This window comes from Lissotriton helveticus, chromosome 1_1, assembly GCF_964261635.1.
Source record: "Lissotriton helveticus chromosome 1_1, aLisHel1.1, whole genome shotgun sequence".
NCBI classification, from domain to species: Eukaryota; Metazoa; Chordata; class Amphibia; order Caudata; family Salamandridae; genus Lissotriton; species Lissotriton helveticus.
In genome coordinates, this window is record NC_136057.1 from 296,441,242 (window position 1) to 296,467,273 (window position 26,032).

The 26,032-nt window shown below is 45.5% G+C and overlaps 1 protein-coding gene across 3 annotated transcripts in view; it reads right to left on the minus strand.

Annotated features, from left to right (window-relative positions):
- The window catches only part of LARGE1 (LARGE xylosyl- and glucuronyltransferase 1), a 1,129,206-nt gene that overhangs the window by 628,604 nt on the left and 474,570 nt on the right, over positions 1-26,032 (minus strand). The window lies entirely within an intron of this gene.

Consider the following 26,032-nt stretch of genomic DNA (forward strand, 5'->3'; position numbering starts at 1 on the left):
CATGGTCTACGCCTACAATCACACTGCCATCTTACTCTCTTCTGTAATGTCTCAGGTTGGGAGATGGAGAGCAAAGTAGCTACACCATACTTTTCAGAGCTAAATTGTCATTTTGAGGAGGGCCAAAAAACAACTAAAGTGTTTTTCCACATAAGAAACAAAACAAATCAAACATGAATAAAAGTTGCCATCACAATCAACCGGGTGTCACCAATAGGGTTAAACATCCCCAAAAAATTGAACACACTACTCTTAACGATACAAAAGAATTGAATGTGTATCACATCTAGACCAGGTTCATGGGCACATATAGATTCACAAATCTGAACAACATAATTGAGAGTTAATTATAGGATTAATCAACAGATCTTGTTAAAAATAAAATCTAAAACAATTCAAAATGGGTTAGGGCCCAAACTTCTTCTTGAGAGTCTGGCCCCATGCACCTTGCACAGTCGATTTAAGATTGCAGAAACCCCTTTCTAACCTTGTGATAAGGTCCGAATGTTTAGGTATTCTGAGATTAGGCTGAATATATTTAAAATCAGCATACATTGTGTTGTGCAATTTAGGAGTCAGCACCACCAAATCTGCAGTCTGTAACCATTCATCTAATGTTGGCCTCACCCACACTGCAGACTCGCTTTTGGAACTTCAGTCTCAACAACTGCCTCCTGTCGACCCGATCTCTACAGCCATTCATTCCAAAATTACTTTACCTCAATGTCACCAGATAGGTAAATTTCACTATAACCACTTACAACAAAGTCGGGAGGATACCACGTCTAGCTTGCAAAACATCATATGAAGGAATACACCCTCCTGGATGGCAACTACTTCTCCAGTGGAATCACTTCAAATGTTGTTAACTATATTAACTCAATTGCTTGCCTCTATGAAAGACCCTTGAGCTGGTCAACCTTTAAACCTCTGGTTAAATCCCATCACAGTGGAGTGGCTTCTGAAATCACCAACCGAGGATTTTATTGTTTGTTCTTTCCCATTGACTGCTTCGAAAGACATTTTATCCACATAGATCACACTTGAACAATCATATTACATTTTGTCCTACAGTGCCTAGCAGGCATGAAGGACTTGCGATTAGTAAAATGGTAACTGCAGCTCAAGTAATACGAGAAATGTAAAGATACAGCTATGTACAGAGTGTGTAAATAATACGCCCATTTCGCCCCCTGCTAAGTGCTCCTCATGTTGACTAACAAAGGCACCTGCATGCAGAGAAATGGAACGGTGGGTGAAGATGTGGTATGAATATTAACAGCGAGAATATGCTGAAGGCGGCTCTATTGGTTGGTATTATATTTTGGAAATACCAAGAGAAGATTTGTTTGGATTTCATCAGGCCCATGGATCGCTTGGGGAGATGAAGCTAGATTGATGTTGGTTATAAGTGGAGTTGTTAGGAAGAGAAACAGTAGACCCACCATCAGTGCCTTGCAAGGGATGCTTCAGAGAGAAGGGCTCCCAACACGCATCGTTGTGCATAATGAGATGGTTAGGATATGTTGTACTGCATGAAACAGTGCCACACGGATGACACCTTTTGATAGACTGGAGGGTAGGGAAGCAAGAACCAAGTTAGAAATTCGGAGAAGTTATATCTCAAATTGGCAGCAAGCTGGTGACTGGGCGAAGGCAAGCCTGACAGCAGAGAGATTGTGTGTACACTTAGAAGAATGCTCAGCAATGGAACACGAGGAGAAACCCTTTGTATTGGAGAAATGTGCTAGGTAGTCAAGAGAACAAGGGTGGAACCAAGAAGAGAGTTGATGATGGGAAAAGATGGAGGATTGGTGATGGAGAAATGATAGGGCATGGTGGCAGCATAAGAGAAAGTGGGGCAAATGGAGATGTAACGGAGGTCTAAGATCGAGAAAAGATGGGCAATGTACGAGGGGCTTAAGGCGAGACATTTGCCAGTAAGGCTGAAGTAGTGCATCTTGTCCTAGTTCTTATACCTGCAGTAACTGTTCTCTGGTCGAGTTCAACTTGCTCCTACCCACAAAAAACCCCAGATCCTCCAACCAAATAACAACCCATAGGAGAAGCTATGCCAACTTTAAAGTTGAAACCTTTCAGAAACATTTTATTCACCCTTCAAGTGGTGAACAAGGTGCTGATGAAGCAACAGACAGACTTCAGAGCCACATAGCCTCAGCTTTGGAGCATTGCTCAAAGCTCCGTTGCAATGTCAATCCTAGGCGTACCATGTCTGAAAACTGGTACGGGCCAGATCTGAAGGCACAAAAAAGGAAATGCACTTTGCTCGAACGCAAGTGGGGACTAACAAAAACTCAAGAGACGAGGGCTACTTACAAAAATGAACTGTCTCAATACACCAAAGCTATTAGAAAGGCAAAAAAAGACTACTTTTCAAGTAGGATCTTGGATAACAAGGACTCCTCGAAAGAGCTTTTTAAAATCGTAAAAGAACTCTGCAGTCCTGCCAACCTCTCGGCCAACATGACTCCCTCTCAAACAGGCTGCGACAAAATGAACACCTTCTTTTGCGAAAAAATAGACAAGATCTATTCATCCTTCCCTAAAATCAACTCCGACCGCCTGCTGGACTACGAGCCCTCCTCCTCCCAAAACTACTGCGCTAGCTTTGGCCCTTACTCCGAAGAGGAAGTAGGCAAAGCCATGCTCGAAATCAAATCCGGCTCCCCCCTTGACCCCTGCCCTCATCATATCTTCCGGCAGCTCACTCCCCTGATCTGTCCCGCTGTTACTCAGTTATTAAATCACTCACTAGAAACTGCAGAGTTCCCATCGTGCTGGAAGATCGCCACAGTCACCCCCTGATAAAAAAAGCTGGACTAGATATCAACAACCCAGCCAATTATAGGCCTATATCCCAACTTCCCTATCTATCGAAAGTCCTAGAGAAACTGGTCAACAGACAACTGGCCAGTTTTCTCGAAGCCAACAATATGCTGGATATCACACAGACGGGCTTCAGGGCTAATAACAGCACAGAAACTACTCTCCTAGCAGTGCTGGATAACATCAGGATGCATGTCGATCAGGGAAAGACAGTGGCCCTGATACTGTTGGACCTCTCTGCGGCGTTCGACACCGTCCCCCACCACCTGCTTCTGGAAACCTTAGCATCCAAGGGTATACGGGACAAAGCATTGGGTTGGCTGCGGTCTTTCCTGTCGGACAGATCACAGTCGGTGCACATGGGTAACTTCTCATCCCCATGCCGGAACATCAAATACGGGGTCCCACAGGGGGCCTCTCTAAGCCCAACTTTGTTCAATATCTTTGTTTCATCCCTGGCAGGAATAGGCAGAAAGTGGGGCGTGGAAATCTGTTCCTATGCCGAAGACACTCAACTTATGGTCATCCTTGATTAAAAAAACAACCCCAAAGAAAGGCTCCTTAACTGTCTTACCGAGCTGGCCGAGTGGATGAATCAACATTGCTTAAAACTCAATGCTGACAAATCAGAGATCCTTCTGATCGGCAGCCACACCGAGCTGTGGAACGACAGCTGGTGGCCTAAAGCGCTGGGCATTCCACCTACCCCGGCGCAAACTGCGAAAAACCTCGGAATAACCATGGATACTGCACTATCCATGAAGACTCATGTAGCTGCCATCTGTGGCAAAGGCTTTGGAATCCTAAAAATGCTCAAAAGAGTCTTCCCCTGGATTCCACTGGAGTGCAGAAAGATCCTGGTCCAGTCACTCTTGATGAGTAGGCTGGACTACGGCAACTCTTTGTTCGTAGGCATGGCCGAGTACCTTTTTACCAAGCTCCAAATGGTGCAGAACGCAGCAGCCAAAGCCATATGTATGAAAAGGAAATACGACTCGGCCAAGAGCTGTCTGCGCCACCTCCACTGGCTGCCTATGAGGCAAAGAGCATCCTTTAAAATGATGTGCATCACTCATAGAGCACTTCACAAAACTGGCCCCCTCATCCTCAGAAATAGGATTCAGCTCTATGCGCCCACTCGGAACCTCCGCTCTCAATCTCTGGCTCGCGCAAAAACCTGCAGGGTAAAGAGAGCCAGGATGGGCGAACGCGCTTTCTCTCATATTGCAGCCGCCAAATGGAACGAACTACCTACAGCCCTCCGACTCACAGAAGACCATCTGGCATTTAGGAAGCAGCTAAAATCTTTCCTCTTTCCCCTTCCCGAAAAAATCTCCTCTAACTGTCATCCACGCCACTTTCACATTAGCAAACACAGCGCCATGATATCCTATCTAGGATGATTGTTAGCGCTTTATAAGAACCTAAAATAAAATAAATAAACTGTGTTGTTTTATTATTGTAATAAGCATAGAAGAGTTGTTAGGATATTCTTTTAATATCATATTGTCCAGGCTGGGCTCGGCCTAGCAGTGGTCTAGAGCCATGGTTCTTAACCTTTTGACTTCTGTGGCCCAACCATGTAATCATTACTGGCATTTGGGGACCCCCCAGTGAATCGGTATTAGAATCTGGGGAATCCCAGTGAGCCAATATTAAAATCCGGGGACCTCTGCCTAAGCACGTTTTATCATTTGTACCGCAAACCAATATAAAAAAATACAGAAACAAGAACTCATCAAATACACAAATTATGAAATATTTTATTTAATTCACAAATATATTTTATATAATTGTTTTAATTTAATTAGGAAGGGTGGGGCTTTTTTAAATTAAATTGAGGGCACATACTAAATTCTGTTAGACTGCTCCCACCAATCAGTCTGAGTATACCAACTTAACTTTTAGCCTCCAATTTCCAATTCCTTCACATTGACAGAACATTTTAAAATTGTCAGTTTTACATTTTGCTTCTTTATTTATATACATCTTATAAATTTATTAATATCATTTAATTTTCTAATCAGTCCTGGGCCCCCTGGATAGGCGTCATGGAACCCAGGGGTCTCCGAGCCACAGGTTAAGAACCGCTGTATAGAGTATTGCAGTTTGAGGTCAAGGGGTCAGCTGAGGAGTGTAGCATTGCTCCTGGACATGCATAGGGGTCTCCATAATGCTGATAAATGGTTTTATTAAGAGGCGTTCAACCTTGATGAAGCTGGGCCATGTTACTGTACTTCACCTGTCTAGCAGCGCTCATAAAGGGTCCTGAGAGCCAGTGCTCGCGTTTACCAACAGCAGCTTACTTTCCCTCCTGAGGCGGAAGCCGGGAGGTCTCTCCTCTGTACTTTGCGCTTTTTAGCGTTTTATTGTTTTTAAATTGCTTGTACTTTGCACGTTTGATCTACAAAGCGTGTAGAGACTTCCTTGTGTCACCCCTCGCTCTTTGTACCTCTCCCCCCTCCCTCTGCCCCACGGACAGCTCTCGGCCGAGTATAGACGCCGAGGGCTGGTTCTTCCGACTTTGGCGGCCATATTGGGTGGGGGCTGGTGAGTGACGCGCTCTAGCAGCGCTCATAAAGGGTCCTGATAGCCAGTGCTCGCGTTTACCAACAGCAGCTTACTTTCCCTCCTGAGGCGGAAGCCGGGAGGTCTCTCCTCTGTACTTTGCGCTTTTTAGCATTTTATTGTTTTTAAATTGCTTGTACTTTGCACGTTTGATCTACAAAGCGTGTAGAGACTTCCTTGTGTCACCCCTCGCTCTTTGTACCTCTCCCCCCTCCCTCTGCCCCACGGACAGCTCTCGGCCGAGTATAGACGCCGAGGGCTGGTTCCTCCGACTTTGGCTGCCATATTGGGTGGGGGCTGGTGAGTGACGCGCTTTAGCAGCGCTCATAAAGGACGGCTATGACTCCGCGCAGCGGACGCGTACAGCGGACGCGCCGGACCTGCGCCGGAGTCGTGCCAGAGTCGTGCCAGAGTCGTGCCAGAGTCGTGCCAGAGTCGTGCCAGAGTCATGCCCGTCTGCGCCCGTCCGAGCCCAAACGGGCCTAGGGCCAGTCACTCTGCCTAAATCAGTAAGTTCTGCAACCACTTATTCGCGTACGGAACTATTTCGGCTTCGCCCCTTAACACCCTCACACTGTACATTACTACAGAAGGGCACCGAACCATTCACTCACTGTGTACTATGTATCCCCCCAACCAAGTACCGACTAAAAACACTCTACGCTTAGCCCTTCTGAATTGTAGGTCTCTTCCGAGACATTCATTGGAGGTTAGCCTCCTCATTCAGGAACATGAGTTAGATATTCTGTTTTTAACAGAAACATGGCTCATGCAAGGCTCAGAAGTGGACATAGTGAACGCTCTTCCTCCTGGGTTTTTAATCCATACCCAGGATCGACCGGTGGGTCGAGGGGGAGGTGTTGCTATTCTGTATAAGAACTCGTTGGTATGCAGAGCCCAAAGGGGTGAGGTGGAGGATTGTGAGAGCTGTAAGTTCTCCCTCCAAATCTCACCTACTGTGGCGATGTCTGGGTTACTAGTCTATCGTCCCCCAGGTAGTAATGGTAACTTTATCGGCTCTTTCTTGGAGACGGTAATGGTTCTTGCCGCCTCTGCAACTAACTTCATTACCTTGGGAGACTTTAATCTTCATTTCGACGACCAGGAAGACCGGTCGGCGACAGCTCTTCAGTGTGATTTAAAAACCTGTGAGGTTAACCTTATAAACCTGGAGGCTACCCATAATAAGGGTCACTTATTGGATCCTATTTTTACTAACATTACCACCATGAAAGCAGCCTCCCCGATCCCTCTTCCATGGACGGACCATTTTATGGTCCCCTTTGCCTGGCAAATCATGCCGGAGAGTACCCCCTCCATCAGTGTTTGTGTGCCTGAAAGACCCTGGGCCAGGCTGTCTGTGGAAAACCTGTCACGCAGTCTGGAGGCCTCACGCCCTTCACTAGCGAAGGACCCAGTACTGGCGGAATCAGATTTCTGCAGATGGATGTCTAACACACTCGATGCCGTTCTTCCTTTAAGATCGGCAGGAAGGAGGGAGAAAAGACCGTGCTCCGCTCCGTGGTACACGCCAGAGCTGAGGGCTATGCGGAGGGCCTGTAAAAAATTAGAACATGCCTGGAGGAAGAACTGGGAAGTAGCTTGTAAGATTGAATACCGAGTGGCGATAAGGAATTACAAGCTCACTATTCGGTGTGCCAAAACCCAATTCTTGGAGGAGAGAATCAGCAATGCCTCCAACTCCTCCAGAGAAACATTTCTAGTGGTCAAGGAGCTCCTGAGGGTTCCTACGCCAACTGCCTCCACGGATAACCTGGAAGTAAAATGCAATGATCTAGCAGAGTACTTCCATACTAAAATTGAAAATTTTTTGATTTCCCTGCCCCAAATTGACATAGGAGCCGAGCCCTTCGTGGATGAGGGAAGTCCTCTGAGGACCCTGGAGTCTTTTGGACCAGTCACTGAGGACGAAGCTCTTAAAGTCTTAACGTCCGTTAAGAGTGGTTCTCCCCGGGACGTGGTCCCCATGAGGATTCTCAAACTGGTTGCCCCTTCCATTGTGGAGCCTATCACGCAGGTGATCTATGCCTCGCTAGGTGCAGGTGTGGTCCCACCCAATTGGAAGGGTGCTATAGTAAAAGCCCTCCTAAAAAAAAACAGCCTAGACCCCCTTGACATGGCGAACTAGAGGCCCATCTCGCTACTTCCGGGACTCAGTAAGATCACGGAAAAGTTGGTTAATTCCCAGCTATCCAACTTCCTTGAGTCCAACGGTGTGCTGAGAAGTTCCCAAACAGGCTTCCGCCCGGGTCAAGGCACTGACACTGCCTTGCTGGCTGTCGCTGAAGAGGCACGTTGCATTTTGGATTCAGGAGGATCAGTGGCAGTGATCCTCCTGGACCTTAGTGCAGCATTCGACACTGTTAACCATCGAGTGTTACTTCAGCGACTGTCAGAGGCTGGAGTGAGGGGGACAGCGCTGAAATGGCTCAGGTCATTTCTTAGTGAACGGTCCTTCCAGGTCTGGGAAGGGGGCGCACGATCGGCATCCACCCACCTCCATTGTGGAGTGCCCCAGGGCTCCTCCCTGAGCCCCACATTATTCAATGTGTACATGGCCCCCTTGGAGGATGTGGTGGCTCCATTTGACATCAAAATCGTGAGCTATGCCGATGACACCCAGCTGGTGGTTGCCCTCTCCCAGGCCACGGATAATCCCCAGGTGCTACATTCCTGCCTATCCAAAGTCCACACTTGGATGGGGGAATCAGCACTAAAGCTTAACGGCTCAAAAACCGAGATAATGCTGATGGGGATGAAAAGTCCCTCACTCCCCCGGTCTGCCTGGCCCAGCTGCCTGGTATCCCCCCAAACCCAAGGCTGAGATCAAGAGCCTGGGTATTTGGTTGGAGCAAGATCTTTCCTTCAGGACCCAGGCCACCAAACTGGCCGGTGTTTGTTTCGGCCTTCTCCGATCGGTGCGCAAAGTGCTGCCTCTGCTTCCATTTCTATCTCGGAAGCTCTTGATCCAGGCCCTGATTATATCTAGATTATATTTCAGCAATGCAATCTATCTGGGTGATCCTGAGATCACCCTGAACAAACTGCAGCAAGTGCAGAATGCGGCGGCACGAATGCTCCATAACATCCCTATGTCATGTTCGGCCAAACCCGCATTGAGGGCGCTGCATTGGCTTCCAGTGCGAGAAAGGGTGAAATTTAAGTCTCTCTGCCTTGCACATAAAATCTTGCAAGGCAAAGGCCCCCCTGCCCTTCAAAAACTTGTGGTCCCATATAAGGCAAGTAGATCACTACGCTCAGACCAACAACACTTGCTCACGATCCCCAGGGTCAAAAAGGCTCGCTCAGGATGGAGGAGATTCTCCGTAAGGGTTGCAACCCTTTGGAACTCACTCCCCCTAGGTTTACGCTCGGAGCCATGCCTTTTGCGTTTTCGTAAACAACTGAAAACCTGTCTCCTCTGTTAAACTGTTGTGCTTCTCTCTCTCTTAATCTGCTACTCTGTTTGGTGAAGCGCTGGGATGCTCAAGGGTAACCACGCGCTATACAAAACGGTCTTAATAATAATAATAATAATTACAGATGGTGACAAGATGACTTCCCTAATCATCGTGATGGCATCTCTTATGCTCTCTGTGATAGAGGCAGCCAGTGAGCACACCATCTCACTCTAGACGAGGTGGCGAAACAGCGGCCACGTTAAGAGCGACACTATGAATCCAGTCTTTTTAGGTCAAGCCTATCAGACATTGCAAGCTAGATGCTAGCAAAAGACCTATTGTGGGCTTACCAAGAATTTACAAGGGCTTTCAGTCCACCCATTGTTACCATTGGGTAGCTTTGTCACTCTTTTTCCCGACTTCTCTGTCTTGAGTTTGTCCCACCTATGGAGAATAGCCTTTTTGCCATATCTCGGATTGGCTGGCTTCCATCCTTCCATTATTTAATCTTAGGGAACTACTTTTTTATGTTTTGCTCAAACAGGAGTGCATATAATTTCCTGCTCTCTCCCTCATGTGCTTCTTACCCCTCTGCCAGATACCCAGCCAACACACACTCTGTGCTGCGGTCCCTCTTGTGCTGCAATCACTATCTTGTGTGCTTCTACCCCACCGCCAAGCCACCTGTCTTTCCCACACTCCGTGTTGCTTTCTCACGTGTGTGGTTCTTCCCGTGCTCCCATGCTACTCTCACTCATGTGCTGCTTTTCTACTCCCCTACCGTCTTTCCATTGCTTCTTCCCACCCACTTTCTGTTGCCCCTCATGCCGCCTTGTTTGAAAAAAATACTATTTGGAGGGTGGAGGGGAGAAAAGGGCCACGCAGAAAAATAATGACATCCCTTCTGCCTTTAAAAAACAAATTTTTCGCACAGTCTTTTTCAAGCACATGTTCATGCATGTGCATGCCCACAATACGACAGAGCATTTTTGAAATATTAGTTTGGCCAAGCTGCACAGCCCCTTGACAAGACTGTGCAGCATCGCAAAAAGGGGCTTGCAAAACGAATACATCTCAAATGCGAGACCTATTGACTTTGCCAATGTTTGTTTTAAATGAACAATATTTTGCTTCTGGGACCTATCATTTTAATTTTCCCACTGTAATAGTTATGGATTAATATCAGAATGGCTGAAAATCTAGGGCTGCCTGAAGATGTCGTCCATCTCAAGTTGCTGCTTAGAAGCGGTCTCTAAAGAAGAGGTCTTAGGTTCTTCCATGCCAGGCACCTCTTACATCAGGGGCATTGTGGGACTTGTAGTTTTATTTGCTGTGTGTGGCATCCTGCCTCTTCTGCTTGTTGCCAGGTTGCCTCATGCATTAGAACACTCTGTACAGGTTCTAGGTTTGTTTAGTTTAGAGTATGAGGCCGTTAAGCCTGGGCCTTTGTACTGGTGACAGCTATCCTGTGGATGGGATCCTAATCTACAATAAATACTTATTTTACCTTTCATGAAGCCCATCGACTTCTTTACATTGGCGACGAGGACGGGATACGGAAGAAAGGAGGAAAGGATCTCAACAAGGATATCAGCCTTACTTTATTTGAGGACATTTTTGAAAAGGTACTGTCATTATATATATATATATATATATTTTTAACCCTGGAACGGGCATACCCAAGATCAAGGGACTGTTTTCACAATTGCTGAGTGTTGCTTACATTTTTGGTGTGCGCAGAGCCTTTGCAAGACTGCTTTATATGCTCTTTGCTGGACTGTTAAGCTCTGTAGGAACTTCCCAAACGCTACAACTTTGGCACTTTATGATCTTATTTGGATACGTGATGTTGTGTTGTAGTGGCATCGAGCGAGGAAGCGGCTTTATTACGGCAGTTTTAAAGGTTACAGTGTGGGCAGCGCAGCGTGTGTGGCAGCATCTTTCAGGCCCTGCGCATTACTCTGTTCCAGTGACCAGTGCCCACCTTTCAAGCCCTGCGCATTACTTTGTTCAACAGACCTGTGCCCTCTTTCATTGAACGGAGAGAGCAGTGCGGCGAGAGCGGCAGCATTTTTTTTTTTTTAAACTCACCGCGTTACTCGGCTCGAGCGCCCTGCTCCTACAACGTTCTACGAGGCTGTTTCTTCTGGAGCTCTGACTGGTGGTGAACTCTGGGTAATCTTCTTCACATTGCGGCGTCGTGACATCAGTGTGTCGACGTGGCAGCCATTTTATTTTCGTTGTGGCAGATTCATCCCCATTTTGGATTCGACTCGGCAGATTCTTTGATTTTATTTCAAAATTCAAAGCGTTTTTTTTTATAGAGCATCGGAAGACTTGAGTCACGCTTCGTGTTGAACTGGAGGACTGAGGACTGAGACTGTACTGACAGACTGAGAACTGAGACTATTGAATTTCGTTGCAGTATACAAAGGTATGGATACACTCTGAGAAGTGAGAGGTGCTGTGTTTTTTTAATAGAAAAAAGAGAGAAAGACACAGAAACAATTTTTATTGGGTGCAAGTGAACCTTTGAGGAAACTCTGGAAATTTTTGAACATTGGTTTTTCTACAAGGCTATACGACTCTTGAGGCATTCATAATTCCTGGTGATTTGTATTATCATAGTGTGGGTGGCTACTAGGTGTGGGATTGCATTATTTTGTTTTTGGCATTTATGCACTCTGTGTTACAAGTTTTTTTTGTGGTGAATGTTCTGTTTCTCTACTCTCCTCTAGGTTATATATTTAAACAGAATGCAGAATGTAACAGCGCCTCCGTTCTTTTTGCAATCTCCTGGGGATCCCCCCATCAGATGGCAGAAGTGGCGCAAGGTCTTTGAGAGGTATGCAAAGGTATGTGGGGCCAATTTAAGTGCGGAAAGAAAGATGTCTTTGTTGTTACACTGTTTAGGATCAGAAGGTCAGGAGGTGTTTGATCATCTTCCAGAACTACAAGATCCGAATTTAAATGAATATGAAATTTGTATAGCTATGCTTGATAAACATTACCTCCCAAAGATCAGTACTATTTTAGAGCGATATCATTTTGGACGCAGAACACAGCTCGAAGAAGAGAGTATTGAGAATTATATAACTGCACTAAGAAAGCTAGCATCTACTTGCAAATTTGGGCCCTCTACTGACGAAAGAATAAGGGACCAGTTTATGCTGGGGTGTAGCATTGAACGTGTTAGGGAGGAGTTATGGCAGAAAGATGAGCCTGATTTGGATGATGTACTTACCATAGCAAAAAGGATCGAACACTTTATTAAGTGTGTAGAGGTTATCAAGAAGAATGGGGAAAGTAAGGAAAAAAATGCTGTTAACCTGGTCAAAACTTCTAATGTGCAAAAAGAAAATGCTGGTCTTAAAGGTGGTAAGAGAGATATAATCACTAACAAACTCCCCAATGATAAATCTGGTAGAAAGTTTGATTTTGCTCAGGTAAAATGCTTTAGATGTGGCAAGATGGGACATTTTGCAAATGATAGGCAGTGTCCCGGGTGGAAAGCCACGTGTAGCAAATGTAAAAGGAAAGGGCATTTCTCTATCGCTTGCAAGGGGAGGGATTACAAAGGGAAATTTTGTGAAATGTATTATGATTTTGATTAAACAAATGAAAATGATGAAGGGGAGGATGAGGAGTTTGATTGTGGTCAAATTTTGGTTCAAGTTATACTTGGTCCCGAAAAGAAGAACTGTCCCATTGATGAGATTTTGGTAGATGGCCATACCACTAGTGTGTTATTTGATTCAGGCGCAAAGATCACCATTGTGGCAAAAGAGTTTTATCTCAAGAATTTGGTGGGAAAGATAAAAATGTTTCACCCTGACATAAGGCCTTTGGCGTACGGTGGGAAACCCATCGAGCTTTTAGGTTATTTTAGAGGGACCATTGACTACAAAGGAAGGCTCACCAGCTCGAAAGTGTATATTTCACAGAAAGGAGAGAGCATATTGAGTTGGTTTGTTCAGAGAGATTTGGGGGTAATGTTGGACCCCAATTCCTCTCCCCCAATCATATTCAAAGAACTTCCTATTGTGAATACTAACATTGTTTCTGTTAATCAAAACTGTGATAAGAATTTTTGTGACTAGTTGAGAGAGGATTTTCCCGATGTTTTTTCTGATTGGTTGGGATGTTTGAGGAACTATAGTCACCATATTAAGTTAAAGGACAATGCCATACCTGTTTGTAGTAAAGTTCGCAGTGTACCCATTGCTATTAAAGATCAGGTAAAGGTGGAGTTGGAAAGATTAGTTAAGGAGGGCATCATAGAAGAGGTAGAGGCAACTCAGTGGGTTGCTCCGATTGTAGCTGCTAAAAAATCGGACGTCTCACTCCGTTTATGCATTGACCATAGGGAGTTGAATAAGTGTGTTGTGGTGAACCACTATCCCTTACCAAAAATTGCGGAGATGTTAATGTCGCTGAAGGGGGCGAGGGTTTTTAGCACTGTGGACTTGAGATCCGCCTATCACCAGATAAAACTTGATGAGGAGTCTAAGGACTTGACGGCTTTTGTAACCCCATTTGGCACGTTCCGTTTTGTAAGGCTTCCATTTGGGTTAGTTTCAGCCGCCTCTGTTTTTCAAAGGGCTTTGGAAGGTGTCTTGAGAGGTTTGAAAGGGGTTAGGATATATCAGGATGACATCCTTATATTTGGTAGGTGTGATGAGGAGCATGATTCTAGGCTTAGTGATGTTTTGAAGCATTTGAGTGAATCAGGTTTGACTGTAAAGATTGAGAAATGCAAGTTTAAGAAAGACTCTTTAGATTATCTAGTTCACACTATCTCGAAAGGTGGAATTTTACCGAAAGCTAGTTTAATTGGTACCATAATGAAAATGTCCTCTCCAAAGAACAAGGATGAATTGATCAGCTTTCTAGGTATGGCGGAATACTATAGTAGGTTTATAAATGGTTTTGCCTCATTGTGTGTGAACATGAGGTCACTTTTGAAGAAGGGTTGTGAGTTCGTGTGGAGTGATGTGTGTGAGAAGGAGTTTGTCTTTCTTATGGGAAAATTGAACAGTGCCCCAAGGTTGAACAGTTTTGACCCTGAGAAAAGATCTGTTTTAATAACGGATGCAAGTTTAAAAGGGTTAGGAGCGGTTCTAGTAGTGGTCATTTTGTTTTTATCAAGGAGCCTGAGAGGACCGGAGTTGAGGTATTCGGTTGTGGAACGTGAAGCGTTAGCTGTTTATTGGGCCATAAAAAAATTTAAGAACTTGTTGTGGGGAAGCTCTTTTGAGGTAAGAACAGATCACAACCCCCTTGTGTGAGATTCTGAAAACTAAAGGGATTGATGCAGTTTCAAGTAGGATCACAAGATGGGTTGTAGGACTGCAAGATTATAATTTTGAGGTCAAATATCTACCAGGTGTTGAGAATAAAGTGGCTGATGCCTTATCTCGCCTTGTCTCGGATGAAGAGTTAGATCAAGAGGATGATTGGGAAAATGAGGAGGATGAAATGGTATGTGCGATTGGTGAAAGTGCTATTGATAAGGATAGGTGGCTGGAGGCTTTGCACGAAGATACGAATCTCGTGGAGATTTTAAGGTTGATTAAGGTTGGCTGGAAGGTCAAACAAAAAGGGGGTGAGATGTTAGAGAAATTTTGGCATGTTAAGGACCAACTCTCAGAACATGAGGGTTTGCTTATCAAATGCACTAGATTGGTTCCACCTGTGTCCATTAGGAGTGAACATATTTTGTTGGCACATAGTGGGCATATGGGTATTTCGAAGACTAAAGAGTACTTAAGGATGTCGTACTGTTGGCCCAGTATGGATTTGGAGGTGGAGAGGAAAATTAGAGATTGTATGGAATGTGCTTTGAGTGAGAAGGTAGTGAAGCCCAAAATCCAACCTATGGTTGTCAGAACGCTTCCTGCTAAGCCCTGGAAAGAAGTGGGTTTAGACATCTTAGGACCTATATATTCCTCTGGGTGTGAATTGTATGTTCTGGTGTTAGTGGATTTCGTAGATGGCCGGAGATGCCATCACTCGTGGCATCGAGTCTAAACATGTGATTGTCTTTCTGGAGAAGTTATTTGCCAGGGAGGGCATTCCTAACATCATTTTAACAGACAATGGGAGTCAACTTGTGTCTAGGGAAATGGAGTCGTTTTTGTCTAATCATGGTATTAAACACAAAAAATCATCTTTGTACCACCCAGAGACGAATGGCACCGTGGAGAGGTTTAACCGTGTGCTTAAGGAGACTATAAGAATGGCTAAATCTGCAGGTTCTGATTGGAGATCTGATGTTTTTAAGAAAGTCAAGCTTTACCGATTATCTCCTCATGCCACAACTGGTAGGACACCATTTGAGCTCTTCAGATGTAGGTGTGCCAACACTCTGGTAACTCCTCCTTGGGTAAATGATTTACATCTTAGAGCTTTGCCCGGGAGTGAGGAGTGGAAGGTAGCTCAGGATAGGAAGATTCTAGCTAGGAAAAGAGTTCATGATTTAAGGAACTCGGTTAAAAAAACTGTGGTACATGTGGGTGATTGGGTTCTCATAAAAAATCCTTGTAAGAAGAACAAAATGGTATCTGCTTCATTCTTAAAACCTATCCAAGTTATCAAGGTTTTAGGTAATGCGATTAAAACTGCGGATCATCGCATTTGGAACTTGAGCAGGGTTGTGGTGATCAAGAAGGACTTTGTTTGCAACTCTAAGTCTCCTGTGTCAAGCTATTCACCTTCAGGTACCTCATCACACCAGACTGGGTTCGTGAGGAAATCAACGATGATTACACGTGTACCTTCCCATTTAAAGGATTTTGTAAAATAGTGTTTTCTTTATGTTGTTATTTATTATGGGAAGGGGGATGTGTGGCATTACCTACCCATTTAAAAGATTTTGTAAAATAGTGTTTTCTTTATGTTGTTATTTAATATGGGAAGGGGGATGTGTGGCATCCTGGCTCTTCTGCTTGTTGCCAGGTTGCCTCATGCATTAGAACACTCTGTACAGGTTCTAGGTTTGTTTAGTTTAGAGTATGAGGCAGGCAAGCCTGGACCTTTGTACTGGTGACAGCTATCCTGTGGATGGGATCCTAATCTACAATAAATACTTATTTTACCTTTCATGAAGCCCATTGACTTATTTACACTGTGGCATGCATAACGCTCCCCGCCAACAGCCACTCCTTGAGATGTCTGCTACAGGCCTCCGTCGTTTAAACAAAGTTCTGTTCCATCACCAAATTAAAAGTAAAATCAGTCTGATTTCCATAAAAATTCACAACTTTGCTGGAGCTCTAACGAGAACGTCATTAAGATGGCGGCACCAGGGCCCCAAGAGAAGCTGGGATAGGAAGGTAGGTCACGGACGGCCATAGCTCACTCACAAACAAATCACTTCATTTACATGATGGAATCATAATTGTTCGAAAGATAAATTGTGAGTTAAACGGTAGCACCCGCCACTGCCCCAGCAGGCCAGCTTCCCCGTCCTCGGCGGGGTTCGAGGTGATTGGAAGAAGACACTCCTGGCCTGGACGCACGTCAGCGCGTCGCTCCAGCGTCACTGTTGCTTATGCAGGGCTTGAGTCGGGGTACCGCAATCGCATCTGAGGGGAGGCAATGAGCCAGATGGAGCAAGCCACCTTTCGTGATGTCACTTCCTGTCGTGACGTCACTTCCAGTGACAGCGCCCTCCCCACGTCGTTTTTTAGGACTTGTGCTCTGTGCTTATGTACTGCACTCCCCGCACGGCCATCGCTGCACCTAGGAAGGACAGAACCGGTAGTGTTCCAGTGCTATACACACATGCAGCTCTGAGCATGCACTTTAATCACGACAGCAATGCCCCCTGTGCTATTCGGCTCCTGGAGGTCAGATACAACCGAGACAACGCACCTCAAACCCTAGAAGCAGCTAGTACGGAAGTACAGTCAGGGCTTCAAGTGTGCCGGGTCCTGCCGGTGCTCAGCAGGTGCTGAGACAGGTCCCTATCGAGCTCTCTATTTTAGCCCTCACCCTCAGGGTAAAAAAATAATAATCTACACCCTGCAGGAGTACCACCCTTCGCTGCCTTTGATGGAACTTCAAAGAGACTCGTCACAGCTCTTTCAGTCTCATCATTTCAGAACTCAACAATTTTCAATATTATATACAATAAAGCCATAGTTGGTGCTTATTTATCTTACACAACTAACAACCATTGTCAAAGCCAATAGCCCTGGCTTATTGTAGGTGTAATGTAATTTGATGTAATATATACCTGGAATTGATGCAACGACAGAAGCAGCAAAATACCAGTCGGGAAGCGCACTACGCTAAGCACAGATTTTTGGCTTACGTGTTTGTAAGCCATTACATCTGTAGTTACCGACTGGTCATGTTCTAGCCTTTGTAAATTATGTATTTCCACCAGCCAATCCGTGAGGGCTGGCTTCAACACCCACCCCCCACCCATCCATCTGAGGTGTCACCGGTCAGGTTACCCTGCGAATAAAAGGGGCCGGGTGCACGTGCTCTGAGCCAGTTCTAGAATGTATGCCACTGTGTCTGCAGGGTCATTATAACTGCATGGTGGCCTGGGGGTCTGACCCTTACATCGACTATGCCCCTTTGAGAGACCCCCGATTTTTTTCGTTCCACTTAAAACCCTGGGTACAATCATGGCTCTGTCAATGCACCTTTATTCGGACTAGAAACGTGTTTCGTATTGTAGCGTCACCGGATCACCCACAAAGCCCTCATATCCACTTGACTTCCAGCACACCCTTTTGCTGCAGTACTGAGACCCACACAACACTACTATGGCACGCCCTGTGATGTCAGGGCGGAGACTTGCGTCATCTCTACAGACGCACTTCGTCTTTACCGACGCCCCTCATCTCAAACTTGCGTCATCATTTCCTACAGTTGCAGCGAAAAATCAGTTGCGCGTAATAACACTCAGCTCTTCCAGTGCAGCTCTAGCCGTGCCTATCCACCCATACCTTTTCATTATTGGTACTACCAATGCACCCTACACTCATCTGGACCAGTGCTATTCCAGTACTGGGCTCTCCGTTGGAATGGCATGGTACTTCAAACCTGAACTCTGACCTCTGCCAGTACAATGCCAAGACCCAACTCAGCAAAACACAATGTTGCACATTGGCAAAACATTCACCCCCAGTCACAGATCTGGGTTTAATCCATCGTTATTTTGCTCACCACGCCACCCCAGTTCAGACATAGCCATATTCAAATCAGTCTTGACCCTGTGCCTCATGTGAACAGTCCAGCCCGAACTGCCAAGTCATGTCTTCCCTGGACCGGATCCAAGCAACCTAGGACCGGTTTCTGGCTATCAGCCATCATCAGCCAGGATAGCTTGACTCCAGTGGCGTAGTGAGCCCGGGACCTACGTCTGGGCATACCCTTCCCACATGTGGGCGAACAGCAAAACACACAAGGTGATGGACTGAATGTTGCACAAAACATTTACCCCCAGTCACAGATCTGGGTTTAATCCATCGTTATTTCCCCATTGGTATCGCTTTGTTCACCCTAAGTTGGCAGGGTATGCCCAAACGTGGGTCCCTTGCTCACTTTGCAACTGGATTCAAGATAGCCTGGCTGATGAGGGTTATGAACCCGAAACCGGTCCCAGGATGCTTGTTTCCGGTCCAGGGAAGACATGGCTTGGCAGTTCAGGTTGGACTGTTCCCATGAGGTACAGGGTCAGACTGATTTGCATATGGCCATGTCTGAACTGGGGTGGTGGAGTGAGCTAAAGAATGATGACGGATTAAACCCAGATCAGTTGACTGGGGTGAGTGTTTGATTTGCTCAAACGCTCTGTCCAACATCCCCTTTGAGACCCAACACAGGGCAGAGAACTCTTATTACTTCAGGGGGAAATTATATATACGCAGCTCTATCAAAGCACTTCAATCTAGAGTTCATTTAGTGTCCTGCTGGCTACCTATAGCCGTCCTGCAGCAGCACACCCCAGTATTTAGACAGGTGTCCCAGAACCCTTCCATGGGGTGTGCTGCTGCAGGACGGCTATAGGTAGCCAACCAGAGGGTGTGTCAGATGGTGCGGGAGCATGTTTGTGAAGGTGTTATCTTATGCTGAGGTCTGATTTTTGTTTTTTCATGACTTCAGGAACCACCCATTTGAGATCCGTGTCTTTATGATTTTTTCAAGAAAATGTATTTTTCTTTCACGCTTAAAGGATCTAGCCATAATAAAGTGGAGAGTGATCGTCATCACCCCACTGAGTGGAACCCTCTGGCCATAGTGTGGCAAGAGTGGAGCCTGTTCTTTCACGGTCCTGATGAATGCCGCGGACCCAGTTGGGCCTTTAGGCAGAAACATGTTGACCTCATTCACTGCGGTGGGAGGACATTGATATACCCATTACACTGATCACCTTATTTAAAACCACCATATGGATGCCAGCACTATTAAAATTTAAGCTGACACCTATAATGGCCTTTTAATCCACTTCTTTTTCATGGGCCCCCACTTAGTTCAGAAGTGCCTGCCTGTCGTCAGGTGTATGCCCGCCCTCTATCAAACCAAGTTTTTAGAAGGCGAGGCCTGGTCTATGGTGAAGAATGACACCAGGTGGTGTGTGAGACCAGTCCTTCACTTTTTGTGAGATGCCTGCACTCACAAATTTAAAACTGCACTAACACTAGCGACACTACACTGGGAGTGGCTTATTGTGATACATAGTTTATGTTGGAGGCTGCCGTCCCCCAGTACCCTGTGCCTCTGGTTCCCTCACCCCAGATTTTATCTGGTCTTTGTGGTTACAAGCATCTTACTGTGACAGGTGTAACCTGAGAAACATCTTACTGTCACAGGAGTAATCTGAGAAGGATCTTCCTGTCGGAGGAATAACCTGAGAAGCATCTTACTGTCAGAGGAGTAATGTGAGAAACATCTTACTGTCAGGAGTAACGTGAGAAGCATCTTACTGTCAGAGGAGTAACCTGAGAAGCATCTTACTGTCACAGGTGCAACCTGAGAAACATCTTACTGTCACAGGAGTAATCTGAGAAACATTTTACTGACAGAGGAGTAATGTGAGAAGCATCTTACTGTCACAGGAGTAACCTGAGAAACATCTTACTGACAGAGGAGTAATGTGAGAAGCATCTTACTGTCACAGGAGTAACATGAGAAACATCTTACTGTCACAGGAGTAGCGTGAGAAGCATCTTACTGTCAGAGGAGTAATGTGAGAAACATCTTACTGTCAGGAGTAACGTGAGAAGCATCTTACTGTCAGAGGAGTAACCTGAGAAGCATCTTACTGTCACAGGTGCAACCTGAGAAACATCTTACTGTCACAGGAGTAATCTGAGAAACATTTTACTGACAGAGGAGTAACGTGAGAAGCATCTTACTGTCACAGGAGTAACCTGAGAAACATCTTACTGACAGAGGAGTAATGTGAGAAGCATCTTACTGTCACAGGAGTAACATGAGAAACATCTTACTGTCACAGGAGTAACGTGAGAAGCATCTTACTGTCACAGGAGTAACATGAGAAGCATCTACTGTAACAGGGGTACCACGAGAGGCATCCTACTGTCACAGGTGTAACCTGAGAAACATCTTACTGTCACAGGAGAAACGTGAGAAGCATCTTACTGTCACAGGAGTAACCTGAGAAACATCTTACTGTCACAGGAGTAACATGAGAAGCATCTACTGACACAGGGGTACCATGAGAAGCATCCTACTGTCACAGGAGTAATCTGAGAAACATCTTACTGTCAGAGGAATAACCTGAGAAGCATCTTACTGTCACAGGAGTAACATGAGAAGGATCTTACGGTCAGGAGTAACGTGAGAAGCATCTTACTGTCAGAGGAGTAACGTGAGAAGCATCTTACTGTCACATGAGAAACGTGAGAAGCATCTTACTGTCAGAGGAGTAACCTGAGAAGCATCTTACTGTCACAGGAGTAACGTGAGAAGGATCTTACTGTCAGGAGTAACGTGAGAAGCATCTTACTGTCAGAGTAGTAACGTGAGAAGCATCTTACTGTCACAGGAGAAACGTGAGAAGCATATTACTGTCACAGGAGTAACCTGAGAAACATCTTACTGTTGGAGGAGTAACGTGAGCTGCATCTTACTGTCACAGGAGTAACCTGAGAAACAGCTTACTGTCAGAGGAGTAACGTGAGAAGCATCTTACTGTCACAGGAGTAACATGAGAAGCATCTACTGTAACAGGGGTACCACGAGAGGCATCCTACTGTCACAGGTGTAACCTGAGAAACATCTTACTGTCACAGGAGAAACGTGAGAAGCATCTTTCTGTCACAGGAGTAACCTAAGAAACATCTTACTGTCACAGGAGTAACATGAGAAGCATCTACTGTCACAGGGGTACCATGAGAAGCATCCTACTGTCACAGGAGTAATCTGAGAAACATCTTACTTTCAGAGGAATAACCTGAGAAGCATCTTGCTGTCACAGGAGTAACGTGAGAAGGATCTTACGGTCAGGAGTAACGTGAGAAGCATCTTACTGTCAGAGGAGTAACGTGAGAAGCATCTTACTGTCACAGGAGAAACGTGAGAAGCATCTTACTGTCAGAGGAGTAACCTGAGAAGCATCTTACTGTCACAGGAGTAACGTGAGAAGGATCTTACTGTCACAGGAGTAACGTGAGAAGGATCTTACGGTCAGGAGTAACGTGAGAAGCATCTTACTGTCAGAGGAGTAACGTGAGAAGCATCTTACTGTCACAGGAGAAACGTGAGAAGCATCTTACTGTCAGAGGAGTAACCTGAGAAGCATCTTACTGTCAGAGGAGTAACGTGAGAAGGATCTTACTGTCAGGAGTAACGTGAGAAGCATCTTACTGTCAGAGTAGTAACGTGAGAAGCATCTTACTGTCACAGGAGAAACGTGAGAAGCATATTACTGTCAGAGGAGTAACCTGAGAAGCATCTTACTGTCACAGGAGTAACGTGAGAAGGATCTTACTGTCAGGAGGAACGTGAGAAGCATCTTACTGTCAGAGGAGTAACGTGAGAAGCATCTTACTGTCACAGGAGTAACGTGAGAAGGATCTTACTGTCAGAGGAGTAACCTGAGAAGCATCTTACTGTCACAGGAGTAACGTGAGAAGGATCTTACGGTCAGGAGTAACGTGAGAAGCATCTTACTGTCAGAGGAGTAACGTGAGAAGCATCTTACTGTCACAGGAGAAACGTGAGAAGCATCTTACTGTCAGAGGAGTAACCTGAGAAGCATCTTACTGTCACAGGAGTAACGTGAGAAGGATCTTACTGTCAGGAGTAACCTGAGAAGCATCTTACTGTCAGAGTAGTAACGTGAGAAGCATCTTACTGTCACAGGAGAAACGTGAGAAGCATATTACTGTCAGAGGGGTAACCTGAGAAGCATCTTACTGTCACAGGAGTAACGTGAGAAGGATCTTACTGTCAGGAGTAACGTGAGAAGCATCTTACTGTCAGAGGAGTAACGTGAGAAGCATCTTACTGTCACAGGAGTAACGTGAGAAGGATCTTACTGTCAGGAGTAATGTGAGAAGCATCTTACTGTCAGAGGAGTAACGTGAGAAGCATCTTACTGTCACAGGAGTAACGTGAGAAGCTTCTTACTGTCAGAGGAGTAACGTGAGAAGCATCTTACTGTCACAGGAGTAACGTGAGAAGCATCTTACTGTCACAGGAGAAACGTGAGAAGCATCTTACTGTCAGAGGAGTAACCTGAGAAGCATCTTACTGTCACAGGAGTAACGTGAGAAGCATCTTACTGTCACAGGAGTAACGTGAGAAGCATCTTATTGTGACAGAAGTAAACTGAAGACATATTTGTGTTACAGGAGTGACCCTCGGGCATCTTATTGTCTCACAAGTGTCTCTAATAATCATTACTATTGAATGAGTGATCCTGAGGCATCTTACGGTCCCATGAGTGACCCTGAGATGTATGCCCATCATAGGACTGAGCCCAGAATATCTCACTATCAGAAGAGATCCTATAGCCCCCTAGTTGTAACATCGAAAGAAAGCCCTCTGGCTGTTTTTCTATCATAGGGATGAGCCCGAGGGGCATCTTCTGATAGTCCTGACCCTCTGACATCTCATCACACCAGTGACTCTTGGTAGTGCTTTAAAATGGATAAAAAAGGGTGAGTGCGTGTCTTTTTTAGTGGGGCTCTAAAAGGGGTGTGGTCAAAGAGGCATAACTAGGAATCTTCTTAAAAAGGGGTGGCCAATTTAATCAAGGGCATCGCTTAAAACATGCAAACTATAATCGTGTTTTTTTTAGACAGCGTCTCTGGGCAAATTACCAGTGGCGGCTCCTTAACATGGGCTTCAGGGCGCAGGCTCACCCCTTGCCTCCGCCAACAACTGCTAATTATTTAACTTAGCAGTGTTCATGAAAACAGACTAGCCCCCTTGACCGCTCCGTGCTCCTGAACACAGATATAAGAGGGGGGCTGAAGCACGATCCATCTAAGTAGTGTGTTTTAAAAACACACAACTGTGTAGGTGAATGTCTGAGGGGCGTAATTCAACTACCATTCCCTCACATTCTATTTTATTTAGCAGACATGCTGTGCATGCCTCTGGCAGCACAGTTGATCTGCGACAATGGGGCTGTCCAGGATCACAACAGTGCATCCCTGTGGCCAATGCGGAGCCACATAGAGCAGGAGGGGCGGGATCACCAGCACTTTCCCTTAAAGCTGTACTTACATTTCTATGGAAATGGGCTTGAGGTGGGGCTTCCTCTTTGATATCCTGTCCCTGCTGCTCTGTTTGGCTTTCCGGGTATCATGCTTTGATGTTTTTGATATCAAGGTCCGAAATCCTGCTCTGCCCCCACCCTGCAGCTCTGAGAAGCCAGCAGAGGAAGCGAGGTAAGTAAAAGAAAAACACTAAGTGCCTTTTCTGTGTGCATGTGTAGTGCATATTTGTGAGTGGTTGAGAGTGAATTAGACTAGGTGAGAGTAAGTGAGTTAGAGTGTTTTAGAGTGCCAATGAGAATGAATGTGAGTGGAAATCAGAGTGTGTGCCAAAGTAAGAATACGTGGAAATTAATGCGAGGGAGTAAATGAAGTTATGTGAGTGGCTTAGGAGTGAGTGAGTGAGGGAGAGAAAATGGAGTGAGAGAGGGGGAGGAGAAAATGGAAAGAATGGGACTTTGTAGCTTAACTATCAATGGTGTAGCAGGTGCAGTTCCACCAGAGCCCAGAAGCCTGAACGGCGTACGCAATCATATTTACTAAAGCAGAGCCCCTGTATACCAGGGGTTCAAAGCAGAGTCCCATGTACATCAGTAGTTGCGAGTGAGAGTCAGTGAATGTGAAAGGGTGAGTATGTGTGTTTAAGTGAATTCCAGAATAAGAGTAAAGAATCAGAAAGTGTGTGAGTTGTGTTTGTGTGAGTGACAGTGAGTGAGAGTAAGTATCCGTGAGAATTAGCAAGTGGGAGAGTGTGACTTAGAGTGACAGGGTGAGGGAGTATGAGTGAGTGTGAACAATAGAAGGCACAATTAGACAGCTCCCAACCACTAAAGGAAACGCAGGTCCACCTGAAAATGACAGGAACAGCAGCAACATTGGCTAAAATGTGCAGCATTGAGAGCACCGCTGTCTGACCTGAACAAATGCGTCTCAAGAATAGCAAGGCATATTAGTAGTGACCAAGGAAGCAGAGAACCACTGGCAGTGTGACCCGCTCCGGCATCCGTTCATCACAAAGATGACCCCTGGTCAATGCTTAATTTGAGCCGGTGATTTCTGGTGCTGGGCACACGCACTTAATTATCAGCACCAGCGCCTGTGACAGTCTGCCAGGATGGCGCTGTTAAAAAATTTAGCGATGACCACAACAACAGTTAATTATTAATTCAATATACATTAAAAAATAACTATTACCTGCTGTCCACGCCATTCTTATAGCTTTGGGGGCCTTAAATAGTATGATTTGTCACACCTGTAGGGTGTGATGGTTAGTAGTTGTGTTGTTACTATCATTGGCAGCATAGCGGGGGCAATGTGTGGTGCAAGCCGCAGTGGCCTCCCGACAAGAGCCCTGGGATGCTCATCGCCTGAAGAAAGGACTATTGCAATGCCTATTCACTTACAGGCACATGCATCATTGTTGGCTTTTGCGATTCCTTAATTGCGATTTTTAAGGAATCGCAATTAAGAAATCGCAAAAGCCTATGCATGAAGAAATCGCTGAAAAATTTGCGATTTCTAAACATTCCATAATTGCGACTCGCAATTAAGGAATACCTCACCATTCATTCCTATGGGCCTGAAGGCCCATAGGAATGAATGGGAAGACATTCTCAATTTGCGATTAGCAATTAGCGAATCGCAAATTGAGAATGAGATTTCAAGGGTGCAGGGGTGTCCAAAGGACACCCTGTTGCACCCCTGAACTTAATCTGTGCCTATATGTTGTGCACAACATGAAACTTTGAAAAATGCACAAAAGTGCATTTTTCAAAGTTTTCGCAAATTACCATGAGGTTCAACCTCATGGTAATTTTCTCCCCCTAATTGCGAAATCGCTATTTTTAAAACTTTCCTGCATTGCATTTAAGGAATCGCAAAATGCGATTCCTTAAATGCAATCGCAATTTGAGAACTTGCAAATATTTGCGAATTCTAAAATTGCGAGGGCTTTCACCCTTGATGCATCCCAAAAGCTGATTTTGCGATCGCAAACGGACGATTTTTGCGATTCACACTGTTTGCGATCGCAAAAAGCTTTGATGCATGTGCCTGATAGACTCTAAAACACTGCTTAAATATACTCCAAAACCTACAAAATACAGCAGCTAGCCTGAACCTAGGTATTCCCAGACATAAGTCTGTTTCCCAGATGCTGGTTCAGTTACATTGGCTACCCCTGGCTAAGGGTATCAAGTTCAAGTCTTTACATAACCAGGGCTCATTCTATTTGTCACAACGCTTTCAACCTTATGTTCCAACAGGGGCGGTTCTAGGCTCGTGGCGGCCCTGGGCAGGGAGCGTAGGCAGGGGGCCCCGGAAGAGGGGGTCCGTGCGGGGCGGAGCGCGGAGGCCAGTGAAGAGGGGAGGGTCAGGGTGTTTGGAAGTAGAACAGAGGCCACCAAATCCCTTCCAGGGGCCGCCACCCAAATATGTATCCATCCTCAGAGGATTATTATATTAAGGATGTATATTGGCGTGGTGGCC